A 17,378-nucleotide genomic window follows, 5' to 3' on the forward strand; every position below is an offset into this window, starting at 1 on the left:
AACATGACACCATTTATATATGCACCAATTAGTTTCAAACTTTTGTAAACAGAAATGACTTATCTGAGGAGTGCATATTCAGAATTTTTGACAGCAGCAAACAAACTGACCTTTGAAAACATTTGTGGGTGCTGTGTTCTCTTCTCCCCACATGGTCCTCACACAGACAGACTTCTAATACGCTCTCCCAATGTCTGTCAAAGCGTTAACAAAACCCAAGTCTTAGCAACAGAGTCTCCTTCAGAATAGAACCCCCAGACACTCCGTGCTTCTACATTGCTTTGTTTGCATCCTGGAACTTTGAACAGGTGATCAAGTTGGCAATTCCTGGGTAGCTCACTTGTGTTCTGTCCCCATTTACTGGAAGGTACCCTCCCAGAAACATGAACCGAAGTGTCTCACTGGTGCAGAGTTGAGAGTCTTAGGCAGTGTGGACAGGTGACATCCATTAAAGGTGTGTTTACCGAACATGGGTCAAGCCCTGCACAGTAGACATCTTGCAGAAGACTTTCTCATGTACACTTGAGTCCATCTTTATTGTATGAGGCACTTTAGGCTGAACACTTGATGAAATGTGTTTAATACGGTGGCATGTTGGTAGAAGACAACAAGAGAATTTGTCATTGTGCAGAACCTAAGCCTTGTTTTGCCATAGGGAGCTTATGATGAGAGGAGCCTGTTCTGTGATTCACTGCTCTTTTGTTCAAACAAGGCAGATGATGTGCACCCACAACATGGACGGGGCCAGGGAGAGGCAACAATTCGTACTTAATGCACAATAAACATTCTTTTAAAGAGCTATGCCCAGAGGCTGACTGACATATTTCCAGAGGAATAGAGTTTCCATCATTTGCTAAAGCAAACACACAAGCTAAAAGTAAAATAAAGAACAAATTGAATCCAACCGAAAAACAGCTATACGGTAACGGAAGCAAAGGGAACTGGTGGCTATACTGTGGCTATTATGTAGTATAAATGTATGGAATAAAATTAATTTTTATCTTTGACCTTTTAAAATCTTCCTTCATATTGCAGCTATTATGCAGAAGAACAGTATTCTTCATATAAAGTACATTCTTTAGAAGAATATCATACACACACACACACACACACATACACACACCTACACATAACATCCATACATGCCATCTGGTTGATATCACAATTAACTGAATAAAAGCATACTAAGAAGTTTTATATACTTCACAATTCTAAATAAGTGTAACATATTGTACATAGATACCACCTCTCCACTGACACTGTTTTTTTAGCACCTGCCTTAGTATATGAACATGGAAACTGAGCTTCTACTCTCAATTGTAGACAACTATCCCCACAGGGTGACCATTGCTCTTATTATTGTAAAACAGTGTTGAAGAAGAAGATACTTTCAAACACTTTCATGAAAACCAAGGCCTTTATTTAGTCTTAGCTATGGACCCTGGTGTCACTACTTATTGGTACCAACAAAAATGTGCTGTTTCATTTCATGGAAAACTGAGAAAATGAAAACTCACTGTTTTCAATTTTTTTAGTGTCAAAGTGATGAGATGTATGATAATACCAGGGTTACAGTTTCCATTTCTTACCTTCCATGTATATTTATATCTTGAAATATGGTACTGGAAGCTTGTGACTGAAAAATGTAAAAGCAACACACATACAGAAGGAAATACATAATATGTAATTGCTATTTATGTGCAGGAAATTTTGTATTGGGGAAAATAATAGATGTGTGCACAATGTAAACCATTTTCAACTCTACACCCAGTGTTCTTTCTGCTGAATAACATTTTTCTCATCCTTTAATATTGTTTTAAAAACAGTGGATGTTATTTTTCTAGTGTTTATGTTGATACATTCATTACAACTATTAGTTTGTGTAGGTCTTAGTATTCTGCCTGATTCTATTTCTGAGATTGAAAGCAAAACCCCTGGGAAGATTTTGACTATTATCACACCTGAGCAGGAACTGGGGCTGGGAAGAGATTTCGGCGACAGACACCGGGCTGAGCACGCCTGGGGTTAGCAAGGACATGTGGGGATGAGGGGACCCGCTGTGGCCTCTGGGGTGGGCAGCTCGGCTCTGTGACCGCATTTCCAATGACAGTCACTGTAAACCCTCCCCTCCCAGCTTTATCCTAAACGAATGGGTATTCTGGGCACTGCAAGGAGCTTCTTTTGGAAGTGTTATTGAATTCATTGCAGTGACATTGGTTAATAGAATTATAGAGGTTTCAGGTATACAATTCTATAGTACATTCTCTGCATACTCTATTGTGTGCTCACCACCCCAAGTCAAGTCTCCTTCCAACACCATGTATCCCCCTTTACCCCCTTCTACCTCCCTTCATCCCTCCTTTATTTCTGGTGATCACCACTCTGTTGTCTGTGTTTCTTGATTTTTTTCACTTCATCCCTCTGCCCTTTTCATGCAGCCTGCTAACCCCTCCCCTCTGCAGCTGTCGGTCTGTTCTCTCTGTCCACAGGCTGTTTCTAGGTTTTCCTCATTGGATTCCACATCTAAGTGAAATCACGTGGAGCTTATCTTTCTGTGACTGGCTTCTTTCAATCATTATAATGCTCCCCACGCCCGTCTACAGGCCCTTGGGCAAGGGGAACAATAGGAAACCTGAACATATGGGAGGACAGCAAACCAAGAGGCTCTTGCACAACAAAGGAAGGGTTCCATTGTGCAAAATGCAATGACAACACAGTCCATGGGTTCCTCAACGCAAGAGCCCTGTCTCCTGATTCTGCCAAAGCTGCTGTCAGCAACTCAGATGCATCCCCTTCCCCTCTGAGTGATGCTTACGGTCTTCATAAGAGAATTTTTGTCACAATTAGCGACACCCATGGACAAAACACCACCAGAAAAGACCAACATTCCTCTGGGCAACCTCCTACATATGTCAGACCCCCAGGGATCTGTGTTTACCTTAGTCTTCATCCCGAATCATTTCATCAACCCATTAAATTAATGTTCATTCTCACAGGCTAAAATCTTTTCCATGAAAAAATGTTGACTCTATTCCTCTCAGTCTCTCTCCCTATGTCCATCAGAATCTGCTTTACACTTTTAAGTGCTTCTAGCATGGGTGCATAGATGTTTACAGCAGTTCTAGCCCCTTCTTGCATTGGTCCCTTTAGCTATACGTAGTGACCTTCTTTGTCTCTTACTACACGCTTGGTTTCAAACTCTGTTTTTCCATATATAAGTATTGCTACCACAGTGTTTTTTTTTTTTCATTTCCACTTGCAAGAAATATCTTTGTCCATCTCTTTACTTTTAGTCTGTGTGTATCTTTCATTTTGAAGTTTGTTCCTTAGAGACACTGTATGTATGGATCTTGATTTCTTATCCATTCAGCTACTGTATGTCTGTTGACTGGTGCATTTGAGCCATTCACAAATTAAGTGAGTATTGATAGGTACGTATTAATTATCAATTTATTATTTTAACCCTGTTCCTCCTCCTCCTCCTCATTGTTGTTGTTGTTGTTCTTCTTCTTCCTTTTCCCGTTCTCCTCCTCCTCCTCATCTTCCTCCCCTTCCTCCTTCTGCTTCTTCTTCTGTTTTTCTTCCCCTTCAAACAGGTCTTTTAATATTTCCTATAATGCTACTTTGGTGGTAACAAAATCTTTTAGCTTTTTCTTGCCTGGAAAGCTCTTCATTTCTCACTGAACGCCTTTAATATTAAGTGATAGCTTTGCTGGCTAAAAAAGTCTTGGTTGCAAGTACTTTCTTTTCATCACATTGACTATTTCATGACAATCCTTTCTGGCCAACAGACTGGTAGAGCCATTGTGGAAAGCAGCATGGAGTTTTCTCAAAAATTTAAAACCAGAATTGCCTTTTGGCCCTGCAAGTCCACTTCTGGAAGTATATTAAGAAACCCGGTAAAATGATCGGAAAGGATAGATGCAGTCCTGTGTTCATTATAGTGTTATTTACAAAAGCCAAGATCTTGGAAACAGCCCAAGTGCCCATCCGCAGATGAGTGGATAAAAACCTGTGGTGCATTTACACAAGAGAATATGACTCAGCAGTGAAAAAAAAGAAGAAAGAAAGAAAGAAAGAAAGAAAGAAAGAAAGAAAGAAAGAAAGAAAGAAAGAAAGAAAGAAAGAAAGAAAGAAAGAAAGAAAAGAAAAAGAAAAAATAAACTTTCACCTTTTGCAAGAATATGGATGTACTTGGAGAATATTATGTTAAGCAAAATAGCCCAACTAGTGAAAGAAAAATACCATATGGTGTTACTTATATGGGAAATGCAATGAACAAAATAAAATGATGAACAAAATAGAAATAAAGGCACTGACACATGGATAGACTGACAGCTGTCAGAGGAGAGGGGGGAAACAGAAATGAGTGAGAGAAGGGGAAGGCTGTAGCAAGAGAACACCTGTGTACCTGGCCCATGGACGCAGACAACAGTGTGGTGATGGACTAGGGGAAGGGGGTGAGGGATGAATAAAAGTGTGCAATGGGGAAAATGGGAACATCTGTAATAGCTTAAACAACATAAATAAATATTTAAAAGAATGCATGAATGAAAGAAATAATATTTTGTTATCTGAAATAAAACACATACAAGAGGAAGTAAAAGCTCTAGTTTTTATTTATGATATTAATGGGAAGGTATAAGTGTGGATTTATATGCATATATGTATATATATATTCATATATATATATAAGGTTCTTCTATATAATATTGTTTTTGTACGTTTCAATGCTTCATGATCATTCCAAATGACCTGCAGAGTCAAGCCCAATAGGCTATTCTGAACTTTATCTATCGGTGTCGTTTTGCATTAAAAGAATACAATTTTGACAATCTTAAAACACCTTCATCTTTCCAATATAATGTTGATTTAATTAAATTTAAACAACTCCTAGTTATTTGAAACACCAAGCACACTTTTCAATAAGCAAAGTGTTTGTTCTATGCAATGGGCATGTTTGTTAGGATGTCTTTCTTTTCAAATTATTTCTAATGGTCCTAAAGAACATTCCAAGCTTTCAATAGCTAAATGACACTTGGCATACACCCAAAATTTCACATTTTATCAATGATAAACTGATTTCCATGCCAAGGAAAAATCAATCCTGTTTGTGGGATAGGAGAAATACAGGGAGTTTATATTCTTCTCATTGATAATATGGTTATAACAGGTTCATGGTATTTAAAGAATATGTTGGCTTCACGAGAGCACAGGTTTCAGAAAACATTTTAGTAAGACTGGAAGATGTGAAAAGTTATATTGTATAAAAGTTGGAATTAAAGAAAGCTCGTTCCTTTTTTTTAACATTTTATCATTCAACTTTAATATTTAATGTACCGTTGGAGTTAGAGATCAAAACAGGAAGTATTGTTACTAATATGTTAAATAAGCTTTTATAAACGAATTTACCATAACTTAAGGCAACTGTGTCTCACTCTCCATCAGCCTATCTATGCTCTCTCCCACACAGATGAGGGTAGAAATCTTTTTGAACCTATTCATGCATCTGAAATAACACTGGTGGTGTATTCCATCAACGTGGATGAGAATAATGTGGTCTCCACAATAACTGCACTGTTCAGTAAGTATGATCCCCTTTGTCATCATCGTTTCACATTTCTATTGTCACTATTTATAGCTACAAAATCTATTTGCACAGGCATTATTCATTGTTGTTAGGAGGACTATATAGTCACTGAGTGAAGGAACATGGGATCTAGTCTACAAAGATGCTGAAAAGAGGAGCAGGTAGAAGCGGGACATTCGGATCTTCAGGCACTTGGAAATAATACCTGCCTCTTAACGTTTTGTAGAAATTGAGTTTATTAGGTGTAAATTCTTCACAGGTCAACACATTTTTAAGCCCTGGCTCGGTGCAAGCAGACCCTGTTCCCTCCATTTTGAAACAGGTTTTCAGATACATTCTCAGCCTTGGACTGGAAGCTTTGTAAATAAACCTTCACCATGTTTACCACTTCCAACACATTCATCTCGTTGAAGGTTGAGCTTCTCTACTACTGAGAAAGGACATAGGGTCACTGAGACATGTGTGTGAGTCATGTTGCTAATGGGCTTTTATTTGCATAAATGATGGGGAGAAAAGTGGTCTAATAAGAGACCACCTAGCCTGGCTCAACCATGAAGACAGGGCTGGTTCTCTGGAAGGTGAGGACCATGTTTACAGTATATTTGGTCAAAGAAGGCAGAGGTGTCAGACAGAGGTTCTAGAAAGCAGGTAGAAGTTCTAGAAGAAGGGGCCCCAAATTCCCGACACCCCTGGTTGTCTCTGGAGTCCCCAGCTGGGGCAGGAACAGGCGTAGTGACACAGATGGTCTGGGCTGGGTTCTGCTTCTGGGGCTAATGAGGAGGCTAAGGTTGTAAGGAGCTACATATGACCTCCAGCTCTTTTACATTTTACCACTGGAAGACCTGACTTCCATGCTTTCTTCTCATTTGTGGATACAGAAATACTTAGGACTTCTAACGAGCAAATTTCTCCTTCTTGTGTCATGACTATTAGGCAGAGGAAACCAAGTGGATGAGCTAGATTTTGAGAAGTTCAAGGAGCTGAAACCAGAAAAAAATATTCCAGAACCAAATATTGTAGACTTAACCAATTTAGGTAATATGACTACATTTTTTTTCTGAATATGTCATTTAACTGATATGAAAATATTCTCTCTGGAAACAAATTGACTTATCTTAAATTTCCTCCTCCATAAATCACCTTTTATAAAATGTGGTGTTTTACAAAATAAATTAAAAATCCATCACAATATAAGGTATTGACTGGCTGGCTCTTTATTTCCTGTTTTTATTGTTTTGTCCCCAGACAACTGTCCTCAAATTGATGAAGACAGTCTTTGAATCTCACAAGAAATAAGTACCAATGAGCTGTTGTTAATCTGTTCTCTCAAGCAATTTAAAAAGCACACCTTGAATTTCGCATGTGCTGTGTGTGTTACGTAACTACGTTCTCTCCCAACAAGGAAATTCTGCCACTAGATGACTTGTTCCTGTGACATCACATATTTTGTTTCTTCTGAGCCCCATGAAATGGCTAATTGGGCATTAATTACTGTGGATTAATACTGGCAGAGTTGTGTTTTCAAAGCATTAACACAGGAGAGTCAAACAGAAAAGTTGGTCTTGAGGGAGAAGCAGGAACTACCAGGAGTCGGTACTGAAGACGGAAAAGCATGAGTCTTCCACTTGGTCTTGACTTCACGGTCTGTCCGCATAGATCAGTTCTCCAGGGAACGTGGGCTGAAGGAGACCCCCACTCCTGCAAAGACGGAGTCTCTTTTTACATAACTGTGACAGCCACAGGGAGATTTTCCAGCCATATTATCAGACACGTGGTGCTTCAGCCGGGGATTTGATTAAACTGTGGTCTTTAGAAACTTCCTAAAGTGACATAGCTTCTGAGATCACACAGGTCCAGGTTAACATGTTTTATTTTTTCTTTATTTGGAAAGACACAATCCACAGTGTTACCTTCCAGGATGAATATAATGTTTGAAGGCTCAGAAACTTTAGGAAGTAGAGGACAGACTTGTAGCTCCATCAAAGATCCTGCAAATCTCTTTTAGAAAGACCATCCCCATGAACACGTGTTTTAAGATCATGAAACTCCTGAGTGGGAAGGTCCACCAAACCTACACCCTAGAGAGATTCCAAAGGCTCCCCCCGCCCCCCGCCCCACATCACAGAGATGGGAAGGATCCAGTGCAGCCTGGAATTTGTCCATGGGATTCACTATGGTCACTCCCAACCCTTCTCACCCCATGTCCTACGGTTTCCCCAGTCAAAGTGTCACCCTGTCAACTCAGCTAACTTTTGGTCCTCTTTTCCTCTCCCATAGACTGTGTCCTGAGAACCAGGCATGTCTTCTTCATGGAACCTGATCAACAGTATGAAGAATCCTCCCCTCGTTCCTGCCCAACATCGTCTGTCTCTCTCCATGAGCTCGCTCTCTAGCCTCCCTGCCCGTCACCATTCAGAGCCTGTGTTGTGTTACTGCATTTCTGAGAGTTCAAAAAGTTGATTTCAGAGCAAGTCTGTCCACGTGTGTCTGTGCAGCACGTTGCTTAACTTAGAAAACATACAACTATCCATTGTAAATAGCGGTAAGAAAACATGTCTTCAATCTTGTCAGGGCTACGGAAGCATCAGTTCTGAGGAGCGTTGACCAGAGGAGGCCTACAGGGCAGATGCAGGGAAAGATATAAACCAGCTTCGCCAGGAAAAGGGCTGTGGACGTATTCCCTGCTGTACCGTGAGGCTGCCATTCAAGGAATAAGCTTCTAGGCAGTTAAATTTATTTTTAAAACATTTCAACATGACACCATTTATATATGTACCAGTTATTTTAAAATTTCTACGAATAGAAATGGTTTATTGAAGCAATGCATGTTCAGGATTTTTGATGGGGCTTACTAAGTGACTTTTGAAAACACATGTGCTCTGTTCTCCCCACATGTCCATCCCACAGACATACATCTAATGTGCCCTTCCAACAGTTGTCAAACTTTTCTCAAAACCCAAGTCCATAGAAATGGTATCTCCTTCAAAAAGAGAATCCCATGAACACTGTATGTCTCTACATTACTTTATTTTCCATCTTGTAACTTAGAAACAGGTGATAGAGTTCCTGGGTAGCTTGCTTCTGTTCTGTTTCCTTTTACTGGAAGATAACCTCCCAGGATCAGGAACCAAAGTGTCTTGCTCGTGCTGAATTGTGAGTCTTCGGCAGCTGTGGACACATGATACGCACTAAATCTGTGTTTTCCACACGTGGATCAAACACTGGACAGTAGGAATCTTGCAGAAGACCCTTTATCAAGTATGTTTGGGTCCAACTTTTTTAAATGAGGCACCTTAGGCTGCACGCTTGGATAAAGCTTTTGGTATGTTGGTATGTTGGTAGAAGACAACAAGTGAAATTATCAGTTCCCCAGGGGACCCCACCTAGGACTACTGTAAAGAGATGGCTCTGTCTCTTGCCCTGAAAAGACTGATCTCAAGATTGGAAGCAATGGCACCTGCTGGTGGCTCGTTAGACTTGCAGAGAGTTCAGGTGCAACTCTAGGCCGGCATTGTCAACAAAGCTCTCTCCTTTCACTGTTTACAGAACTTCAGTGGGATGAGATAACAAAAAGCCATCCAGGGATGAATTATCTCATGTTAGATTGGATGAGAATGGCCTTAAACCTGGGTCCATCACTGAGCCAAAATGATGTCTTAATGTTACTATCTCTTTGGGAAAACACAGTAGAAATACGTAATTCTGTAATTATCTATAAAATTACCAACGTCAGTATTTTCCCAAGTTAATGAACTGTAAACACTTTGTGCTTTTTACCACTAATTTGTTGAAGACTAGTCTTGGCAAGTCTCAGGAAATTCGTGCTTTCCGCTTAAAGGCTTGCACTGAATAAATATTTTCTGGGATGGGGCTCACGGATCCATTTTGGAGGTCGAGACCCTGACACATTAGCTCTCTACTCCAACAAACCGAAGACCCTTAATTACAAAATATCCCATTTAAACGTGTTCCAGGCTCATTAGAAAATGTTTCCTCCCAGACTAAATTGTTTTCTCCCAGCCCTTAACTGCTTGTGTAGTTCAAGAGCAAATCAGACTCTGTCCAAGTGCATTTGGTGACCTCCTACAAGTTATCTTCTGTGTCACCCAGAGAGAAAGCAATTCAACAATTAAATTAAGAAAATCCCCCCAAGTCTGTAAGTCTTTGAGTAGCCTTTTAATACAAGTGTAAAAGAAACTGACAAGCTCTTTTTTTCTTTTTTGGTAATTTATAATCTCTAGGGAGAACCATCGCTTTCCAGGGTACTAGTAAAGGGAAAACCAACAAACCAACCAAAAATAAAAGGACTAAACTAGACACCTGGTATTAAAATATGAACATTCTTGTTTTCTTTTCCTGGATGCTAATTTTTAATATATCTTTATTGAAGTCCTGATTTTCTTTTTAAATGGTGGAAAAACTTTATTGCTGATACCGGAGTGCAGAACAGGAAACCCATGTGATTCCAGAAACAATTATATTTAAAAAGCCAGAATATTGGTAGGGAACGAAGCTTGATAAATAAATCTTTCATTTTACTCCTTTTAGAGATGGATACATTCTTAAAATCACCTCTAGCAAAACTTAATTGAATTGTGTTTCAAGGAATCTTAGAAAAGAAATGGAGAGAGGGAGAAAGTATCAAAGAGTCAAACAGATTCTTGTATTTATTCAGTAACTGTACCTTATAAAGGTCTATGCAAACAAAGAAACTGGGAAAAAATTGGAACATGAAAAATTGCAACAAAAGTCTGATATCAAAATAAAATTACCCTACAAGCTACAGTTTGCCAAGCACAGATAATTAAATCACATGTCAAAAATTATAAATATTACTTAAAATAACATAATTATTATGAATATGATTATCAATCATTTGCTACAGTTAAGAAATGTAAGCCACCTATATCTGTATAGGCCTAAAATTTTTAATTGTTTTCACTTATCTATCAAGACCCTTATATAAGTAAAAATTGTTGTACAGGTTTTCTAGTTCATGAAATAAATTACACTTTTAAATACACGTATATTTTTCTTATTTCCTGGAATAAAAGCTATAATATTGTGAAATAAACTCCTACCAATATTACTCATTCATATAACATTGTCATTCCCTACTCCAAATTCTTGATTTAAAGTAACTAGATCATATTTACAAAATGTCTATAGAATATGACTTATTTATACACCATTAGAACACAAGTTATATGTTTTATGGATACTACTACCATAACACGAATATGACATTTTCTTAATATAATCTTACTTGTATTTTTTTCCCATTACCAGTTATTCAAACAGTTATATTACCTTATATTGGACGTTGTTCCTTTCTTATTCACTGTGCTGTTTTTGACATGAACATAGAACACAAGCCATTGTAAACAAACAAACAAAAATCTTCCCCGACTGTAACCTTCTCAACTACCTACAACAGTTTAGTTGTTTATTGTATCACTGAAGATACAGATTAAATAGATATAAATAAGTATAGATGTCAGGTATATATATGAAGAAACTGAAAGATATCTAAATTGAAGTTTCTACAGATATAGGTTGAATGATTTCCCTTCTCCCCACCTCACCATTCACACAATGCAGATGCAGCCAGAGAGAAGTGATGGTAAGAAATTTCCCAATGAGGTTTGTCAGGAAGCAGAGCAGTGAAGATCATTTCTAAGAAACATGTGAACTTGAAAGGCAGTAGCAGTGAGCCTGGGACCCTCAGGAGACCTGAAAGAAGAGAAGTTGAAATGGATGCGTCTGTCAAAGTCGTCAATGAAAGAGTGATGGGATAGATGATATGTTATTCCGTGCAATCAGTGCAGATCTGGAATAGATGATAAAGTTACAAGCCATGAAACACATAAAGTTATAAAGGAGCACCTATTTTTTCAATAACTTTCATTTTAATAGGTCAAATGAATATTAAGGTAGAATGGCAGTGGGATTCTAGTTCAGCTTGATATTGCCCTGAGGGAACCTTGGGGGTCCAGAGGGTGGAATCCAATACCGTGCGCAAAGACAGAAGTTTCTCCAGTCCCCTTTCGTGCATGTGTTAAAACTGAATTGACCAATTTCAGAAAATAGCGTGTCCTTTAGAAATCTTGAGAGGGACTTTCCCCCAAAGAACATGTAGCTCATACCTGTGAGCACCTAGACTTACTATATGTGCCTTAAAAAAATATTGAATACCAACTTACCTCAGCAGACCCAAATTAGATATTCAGCAACATTCTAACATTTGTTTCTCAGTGACCAGGAAGTGCAAACGACTTCCTGTATGAGCATTAATGCTAAGATGGAGGAGAACAAATTTTGAACCAAAGAGCTAAATCCTTTGCAGTTTAATGGTGTTCTTCAAATGACTTAAAGAAGGCTACACCATAAATTTATTATAAGATTTTTATCACACCTTTTTAACAATAAAAGCGAGCAACTTTCTCCATTCTAACTACTTTAATCTTGCATTTGACAGACGAGACATAAAACAAAATTATAGATTGGTTTCTGATTTGGGTACTGAATGAATATTTTAGATTTAAGATTAAAGTGCATTTAGACATGTGACTGGAAAATGTGGTCATATGTTAGGTTGAAGTGCTTTCATTTTTAATTCTCTACAATATCGTATCTACTATCTTTTATGAATAATTATTTGTGTTGGGTGTACAAAATATGTCAAACATGGTAGATGTAGAATGGAGGATATTCATAATGAAAGGGAAATAACTATCTCCTGACAACTGTACACCAAGAAGTAGGTATTTATGAACTTTATTTCTAAAAAAAAAAAATGAAACATCAAGCATACACTGTTAATATTTAATATTTATAGACACATAAATTCTCAGAGATTCTCAGTTTGATTAACTCAGTTTGATACTGAGTATGCAAAAGCAGAGAGACAATTATGATTTAAATTAGAAGATAAGGCATTTATATTTGCTATACCAAGATGATTTTTCTTTGATTAGACTAATTTCAGGAGTAGAAGTTCAGGTGAATTGGAAGAAATCTGCATACATCGTTGTCTTCAATAAAAATCTAAATTTACCCTCACAAAGCAAGTATAATGTATGTAATTTCCACTACATCAATTAGGTACACTTATTCCAACTCCTTTCCTGATCAGTACAAATGAGATAATTTATGTGACACATATTTTATTTTTTTTCTCAGTGTCAAGCTGCAAAATTGGTGCGTATTACCAATTCTACTCTTGGGTAATTACGAGACATTGAGTATGATGCGCAGCCCCAGATAAACAGGTCACGCGTGGGACTATGGTAAGCAATGTGTTCCTGTGCTTTGATGGACACCCCCACCTATGGGAACCTAGAGAATGGAAACACAGTTCAACACAGAGCACCAGGGCAAGCAGGCCTGTGTGCATGCAGAAAAGGCTTTCCTGACATGGTCAAAGGACAACCAAGGCAGGCACAAGCGGGTGCAAACGGCGTGCAGGGCTGCACCTGATGAGCTGGTACCAAGAAACGCTCGAGCAGAAGCTATACAAGAGTTTCCAAATGGGTTGCACAGACTCGTTGTCTCAGCAGGTGCATTATGGGGAAAATGGGATAGCTACGCTCTACAATCACGCCACTCAACATCCCATCCTCAATGAGTCAGGATACCTTCAGACAGCAAAGCTGGGGGCCTGGGTGTCACAAAGCAGGTCTGCGGACCGTCACAGCTGGAACCTGTGTTTCTCAGACCTTTTTAAATTCCTGTATGCTAATTTTTTTTCTTGCAACATTGATAAACATCTGAAAACATTTTGAGAAGCATTCCTTTAATACATTATGTTTTCTGAACTTGGAGCTTAAGTCAATTAGCTTCCAAAGACACGAAGTTCGCTGGATTTTCATTCTTCACCATTCAATTTAAACGACATCTGGTTAAAGGATTTCGATCATGCCATTAAATTGGAAACTATTTTAGAACTTCTCAGCATGGAGTAACGGAGGACATGAGCCCTTGGCATAATATGTACATACGGGTGAATACCAATCTCCAAAACGTAGATAACTCACTAACAATGTAAAAGGCACTTATTTCAGTTTAGCACCTACATATATTTTATGTAGATTCTAAGAGCATAGGTATACATGAGAAAACATACACATACATAGGCACATATATCCATACAAGGTGGGAGAAAAATAAGTTTACAGCTGTTGGTATGGGAAAAAATAATGAATAAATAATAATATAAGAAAAAACTTTGTGTTTCATGCACTCAAGACCTGTAAACCTACTTTTGCCCCATCGTGTGTATACTATACAAAATAACTGTCAGGGAATTCAAAGAAATATTTTTTTCTCTTCTAGCCCTGCTTTGAAATCTTATCTAGACTCTGTTTCTGTGTCTTGCGCTTTAGTGATAAGGGACAACGTGGTACAATATGAACTGGAGCCCTTTCTCTGGTAGATGTAGAAAATCATGATATTCCATGAGGTTTTTTCAATCACTGGTTGGGCAGGATGGGCTGAACGGTACACCCTCCCAATTTCCTATTTTGGAGCCCTAAGGCCCAGGACCTCAGAATGGAACTGTGTTGGGAGAGGTGGCCTCTCAAGGAGGGACTGAGGTAAAATGAGGTCACTCAGGTGCGCTCCGATCCCATAGGAGTGGGGTCCTTTGAAGACAAGGATACGGGGACCCAGAGACACCCAGAGGGACGCCCGTAGGAGGACCCAGGGGAAGACGGCCGTCCCCACGCCCAGAAGAGGGGCCTCGGTCGGGGGGGCGGGGGGGGAGCCAGCCCTGCCCCCGCCTGGGGCTCCGCCTCCAGCCTCCAGGACGGGAAGAGAGAAGTGTCTCTTGTTTCAGGCATCCACCCCATCCGGGGGGTCTGTTACGGCAGCCCTAGAAAGCTAATCCTGTGGGTATAAAGACTCATAAGGAGATGACAGATTTTTAGAAGAAGAAATCCTGCAAGGGAGTTTGACTGTGTGAGCCTTGGGAAGTGGACGGAGGGGATCGGGTGGAGCAAGGACAACATTCTTCGGCAACCATGGGAGCCGCTTTTTATTTCAGAAAAATCCTTTTATTACTAATCATATGCTTGTCATTCTGTAACATAGCAATATCACGCTCAGGCACAGCATACCTGAGCATTTTACGTGAAACGTTCAGATTACTGTCAGCCTCGTGCAAGACATTCACGTGCCCTACCAAACACACTCAGTGACATTACTTTGCCAGACCCTGTATACATATATGTGTATGTATATGTATGTGTATACATATTTGTATTATATACATGTACTCAATTATTAAGATGATGTTTTTTTTTTTAATAACAATGTATTCTTAGGAAAATAAATACAGAACATCCATAATGGCTGACGGGGTACCTGCTTGAAAAACCAGAAATGCTCCTGACCTTTTATCGGCCCATTTCTAATGAGGGGGAAATAAGCAGAAGGTAGCAATATCATTGAACAAGGGGTCTGCAGAAGGTGTTTTGGCATTATTGGGCCCCACGAAAAATGCCTTTGGTTTCTAATTAAAATGAAAATTGTTGATGAACAGACGAAGGGCGCCATACTTACATTTTTCTAGTGTATTGTTAAAAGTAGAAGATCGATAACATGCAATTCTGCAATATCTAAGAGGGAATATAGCGACATTGCCGTTAAATAGCTGTGTCCCCGTGACTTGCTCATGGGGGTCAAACCACTGGCTGCAGACTTGTTCTTATTCCATCCCCTGTCTCATTCCCACCTGCTCATGGGCTCAACACAGAGACATCTGTTTGTCTTCGCAAAACTGCAGTGAGGATCAGACGCAGATAGAACCTTCAGCATCTTACAGGTAAACCTTTCTGTTTACAAGCACTCGTTGGTATTTCCAAGCGATTGCAAATGAGAATGAACAAGCTAACTGTCAATTTTATAGTCTAGCAACCCGCCTCTTCCACCGTGCGTCAAATGATTTTTAGAAGATGGCTGAATGGTTCCCCGTGCAAGGACTGCATGGGTCACTGGTACATTTTTGAGTTACTCTGGCAAGAAATTGCAGCTACCAAAAGTTTGTGCCACCACAAGATAGAGCCAACGTTAATTAACTTCCCTTAAGATCAACAGTTTTTATGTGGTTATTAAGAAATGTAATCCAATTACGGAACCACTGACTAGCAGTTAGTTACAAACATTGATTTTTGCATGTAGGTTGTCCTAAACCCAGGGTGTTTTTAATAATTAATGCAGTGTATTTTCATGGTCCTTTGGCTCATAATGTTCATGCAGGTGTTTCATTGTGTAAATAGAGAATTTGGAAGAGCAACAGGGAATAAGGGGAGACTGAAGATTTTTATTTAGTTTTTTATTTAATTTCTTTTATTCATTTTTTGAAGTGAAGATTTTTAAAAAGGGGTCAAGGCATCAGCCATGTCTCCTCAAGAGAAGTGATGAGGTTGAAGCTGAGAAAGTTATAGAAGGAGAGAGCATGTCTGTGGGGTGCTAGTCTTGGGACCTCTGTGGAATGTCTCTTGAGAGGCAGAAAATCGGAAAAGAGCATGTACTGTCTCCCTTGTGACGCTCCAAGGATGAGGAAGACCCAAAGAAAGCAGGGATTCCTGAACACCTGGGACATGCATGCAGATGGGGACAGGAGGTAGAGAAAGGGCATATCTTCATTAACAAATACTGCCATATTTTGCAGTGTACCATGTACACTTTTTTGCCCAAATTTGTAAGGGAAAAATTAAGATGCGTGTCACACATGGGTAGGACGAATTCCATATCTATAGAGATGTTTTTCATTCTTTTATTCACATTGGTGGATTAAAAGGGTAACTCTAGAGAGTGATAACAATATACATATGCTAAATAATATCCTGGGATATGATCATCAGTTTTGTTTCTACGTAGAAGTAAATAAATAATTGAATTACAAAATTAAAACAAAATATTTTTTCCCCCAGATGGCTGGGGCCAAACACATGGGTGTGCATTTCTCATTGCAAGTACGTGTCTGTTACTGTTTCCAATGAATAAGCAACTTCTCCTGCTAGAATTCATGAGATGCCATAAAGTCTGTACATTCCATCAGTTTTATAAGAAATGTACTTGGAATGAGTTCAAATCTTTCTTTTTTGTAAGTGTTGGTTTCTTTGGAGTTTTTAGGGACATCATCAGAAAGATCAGAGAGCATTCAATTAGTTTTCCAAAAGAACTGTTTGTCTATAGTCTTGGTATTTGAAAAACAAGTACAAGCCTGCCTTATTTTTCCTTAACCTTTTGTTTTTGCTATGAGATTATAATATTTATTTTAATATTGAAAATGATTTTCTGGCCCTGGCTGGTGCTGCTCAGTAGGTTGGGTCTCGTTCTGTAACTGAAAGGTTGTGGGTTCGATCCCTGGTCAGGGCACATACCAGGGTTGCAGGTTCCATCCCTAGTTGGGCTGTGTCCCAGGAAGCAACCGATCAATGTTCCTCTCTCACATTGATGTTTCTCTTTCCCTCCCTGTGTCCCTTCCTCTCTCTCTCTAAAATTTATGAAAAGGTGTCTTCAGGCGATAAATAAATAAGTAAATAAATAAATATTTTTCTGCTCGAAATAAAGATACTCTTTTACCATAAAGTTAAATTCACCTATATTCATGTATGTAAGAGAATTCGCGAGAAGCCAAACATAATGAGAACCACCATTTACAATTCCTGTTTATTCTAAATTTTATATGGGGACTCGTTCTTTAAAAGGTGTGTCTTTAGAACTGTTGAGGGCTTTTATACACACACACACACACACACACACACACACACACACATCTCTA

Source organism: Pteronotus mesoamericanus, unplaced genomic scaffold, assembly GCF_021234165.1.
Source record: "Pteronotus mesoamericanus isolate MK-2021 breed Mesoamerican mustached bat unplaced genomic scaffold, CSHL_Meso_final contig_65, whole genome shotgun sequence".
In the NCBI taxonomy this organism is placed as follows: domain Eukaryota; kingdom Metazoa; phylum Chordata; class Mammalia; order Chiroptera; family Mormoopidae; genus Pteronotus; species Pteronotus mesoamericanus.